Source organism: Dipodomys spectabilis, unplaced genomic scaffold (genome assembly GCF_019054845.1).
Source record: "Dipodomys spectabilis isolate Male_0828 unplaced genomic scaffold, ASM1905484v1 ptg000033l, whole genome shotgun sequence".
Taxonomy (NCBI): domain Eukaryota; kingdom Metazoa; phylum Chordata; class Mammalia; order Rodentia; family Heteromyidae; genus Dipodomys; species Dipodomys spectabilis.
In genome coordinates this window covers 3,139,535-3,143,433 of record NW_024870710.1, presented here as the reverse complement: position 1 = coordinate 3,143,433, position 3,899 = coordinate 3,139,535, and the positions used below count along the sequence as shown (strand labels likewise).

The 3,899-nt window shown below is 32.0% G+C and overlaps 1 pseudogene; it reads right to left on the bottom strand.

Moving 5' to 3' along the window:
• Nucleotides 1-318: 318 nt before the first annotated feature.
• On the bottom strand, nucleotides 319-417 carry LOC122105749 (annotated as a pseudogene).
• Nucleotides 418-3,899: the final 3,482 nt, after the last annotated feature.

Sequence of the window (3,899 nt, the reverse complement as noted above, 5' to 3'; positions counted from 1 at the left end):
TTGAATTCTACATTGTTTTATAATATATAGGTTAATTAATAAATGTGTCCATTCAAATTGCATTCCATATAGAAAAAGTTTAAGATTCCTTTTTTTCCCTAGGTCCTTATAGTATTTTATTTCTTTGGGATAAGATGACAATGTTATCTAATTTCAAGTTTTGTAAAGGTTATGCTATGTAATGGCCTTTCTAAGATGAAGATTTAAACACTGATGTCAAACTAACCTTTAATTCTATGAGTTATATGTGCTGTTACACTTGTACTTTTGTAATCAAGTTTTTAATAACTGTTTTTCATTTCTTGCATCTGAAAAATGAAAAATATGGAGTACTTCACAAATTTTTATATTATCCTTGTGCAAGTGCCATGTTAATCTTGGTATTGTTGTCATTTGGTAGACCTGCTGCTGAAGCATGTAGTATCCTCTAAATTTAAGTAGCTAATGATGCAATCTTTATACAGGCATATATCCTTGGTTGCCTATTTGTAACAATGAACCCTTATTGTTCCTAAAAATGTTATTGATCTTATTTCTCTAAATTTCTGTTTATAGTGGAAAAAACTTATATTGTTTGGTGGATTGCTCACATTTGCAATTTTTCTGTCAATTACTATTTTGTCTTTTTCATTTTAAATTTGATCATATTTTGAAGCCTTTATAGCTAAGTCCAAAGGTGATGGCTTTTCAAGTACTTACTTAACTGAGTTAGCATTGTGGAGCAAATGGATTCAAAGTAAGCCTTCTTAAAAGCTACTTTGAAATTTCTGCAGCTTAAAATTTCCAAAATGAGGTCTCAATGGCACTAATGTCTACCTGATCCTTTACTCTTCTTCCATGTAGGAAGAGACCAATCAGAATATCTTACCGTGAGGGCATAGATTGTCTTACTGGAACAAAACTGATCTTAGTTACAAGGGATCACAGAGAGATGAACATTTGAGAACCAATTATTCAGAATAGAAGGTATTTTATAAAAACAGGCATGAGGATGAGTATACCCCTCTTCCTGGGGAAACCTACAGTGGACACTTAGACCTTGTCCATGAGTTGGTAGCTAAAGGCAGATATTCAAATATTTTATTAAAATACCTTTATTATACCAAACATTTCAAAAGTAGCTAAAGCCAAGAAGGTGAAAATATTGTTCATATGCATGATTATCTAATGTCCTAGCCTGTCTACATTCCAACCAAGCAGGAACTTACACTACTGACTTTCTATCAACAAATATTTTCATAGCTCCTGTACAAGTCCATATGTTTCTCCTCGATATTAGGCCTTAAATTGGTAATGTTTTAATCACAGTGTTTCCTCTTGCCTCTAGGCTGTAAATCTCGAAATGGTAAAGCTTTAGATCTAACTCTACCAAAAACTGAGGTAGAGATAATGGAACAATACTTTAAAACGGAGTTGCCTTTGATACGCTAACCACAACGGAACAATGGAAAATAATTTCTTATATCATATATACTTATATATTTTTATTTATATGTGTTGATCTTAAATTTCACACAGTGAAACTTACTAGAATTAGATGATAATTTGACAACTAAATTGATATTTATTCCCATAAATAGATTAGAATATAAATAATTAGGTTTAGAATATTAGAGTATAAAAAGTATCAATGCAATGTCTTCAGTATAAATTTGTGATACCTTCTAAGTGTTCTTGGTCTTCTGAATTCACATGGTAAAAAAACAGTATTGTTTTCCTCTAATCTATAAAGTATTTTACTCTGTTGCTCTTTTTATTTTTTAAGTCTCTGGTCCCAAACTGTTTTCCTCCATATTTCTGAAGCATTCTTACTGATTTTACCAAAATTTTGCTGATATGAAGTCTAAAAGCTATTATTTTTCTGCAGGACCCACGGGTCCTAGGATACCAGGTCCCAGGTATCTACATCATCAGATAACAAGAGCAGGACTTCTCATCTAGGCCCATGCAACATGCCAACAGTAAGTAAATGAAGACCTGTCTCAATTTCTCATTTCTTATAATATTTCAGGTCCTTAATTCCTTGCAGGATTTAGCTGTAAGCTATTGTGAAATGCAAGTCAATTTAAAATGAAAGATGAGATCATAAAATATGAGAGAAAGTACTGTAATTCAAACTTTCAATTTACAGATGACAAGCCTATTTGAGTGAACAAAATCACAAATATCACAAGATTATTTTTAATACCTTCTCCTAATGATTAATGAAAGATTTCAGCCCAGCATAAGTAGGCCAAAAATACTTCCTGGAATGGTAGATCCATACATGGTCTACCAAGGCTAGGAAATCTTGACTTAGAGGTCAAATATAATTTAGAAAAACTTTAATTGAAAAGATCCTTAGTGCTTCAAAAAACTGTTACTTCAGTAAAACTTGGTTCTGTAGTATAAAAATGTTGTCATTCTCAAACCAATGATAACCTACATTTAATCTTCTGAAAGTATAGTCCTTTTCAAATAAACTTTTTAAAATCACATTCGCCAGAATAACACTTGACAAGTAGATGATAGTGACATTACAAGTTTTTCAATGTAGGGGCAAGTTACAATAGAATTGATTTATTTACCCAGCACTAATCCCAAACAAGTTCAACCATTCATTAAATTGTAGAAATATTACCCCCCACACCATTGGCGTTGTTCAGTAGATGCCTTCCCGAAATGTGTTAAACAGATCAGCATCCCATATTTCAAACCCAAATATAAGCTAATAAAGTAAATTTCATCACATAAGAAGGTACATTTTAAAAAGTCACTAATAGTTGCCTTATCATTTGTTGTTTTATGTTTTCCCTGTCTAACATAGTAAGAAATATGACTTTAAGTCTTGAATATGGGTACTCATCAGAGATGTGACAAACACAAAATCTGTTTTCTATTTCTATCATATACCTCTATAGTAGTAAATCTTAGTTTTCTTCTTTTTCCAAATAAATAAAATAATCACACCATTTTACAAAGCCATTTATAAAAATTAGTACAATAAATTCTAAGCCATTTTTAAACTTTTTTGTTGACTAAAGATTAATCTTCCAAATTGATGAGAATAAAATCATGTCTAGGTGCTTCACATCTCCAGTCTTGCAAATGAATTATGGAAATATAAGCTGACATCACTTCATGTATATGCGGGATTGAAACTGCATGGGATGTATATAAACCTTTCAAAATATTAACAGACAGTTTAACAGAATGACTATCAGGAAATTGAAACCTGAGAGGAATAATAGTAAAGACATAGAATGAATGAAAAATGGAACAAGGGCAAGTATATCTAGAATACTCAATATACACATGTAATAAATGAAGTGGTAAATCTGAAATAAATCTTGGAGAAGGGGTTGGTTGAGAATGATAGAAGGAGTGACTCTGATCCTGGAGCATTTGATAATTAGATGGACATATTTAATTGTAACATACTTGCACAACCTTTTGAAATTCAGTTAAAAAACACAACAACAAACAAAAAACACAAAAATCGCAACCAAACAGCAATCTCTAGAGAGTATGAATATGACCTATCAAAATTTTAAGCAGTTAATGAAGGGCAGTCTTGGGAAAAGCAAACAAAGCTGTTCAAAGAGGGCAGTTTGTGGTAGGGGCGAATTTAGAACAGATTAAGTACATTGTCAAAGGTTATAAAGCACCTACATCTACTGCAAATATTTTCATCTGCGAGTGCTCTTTGTCTGAACTGGGCACTCCAGTCATGAGGCACACTTGATAGCTGTGAAGATAGAATGGAAGAAACAAGATCAAGAACGCATTATTCCACTGGAGAGAAAACATTTCTCTATGTTTTCTCTCATCTGTCTTCATTACTCTTTTTTCATACCTTTATTAAAGTCAAGTGATTTTGAGTTATATCTTTCCTTCTTTGTTCTGGCAAAGTAGTTGTT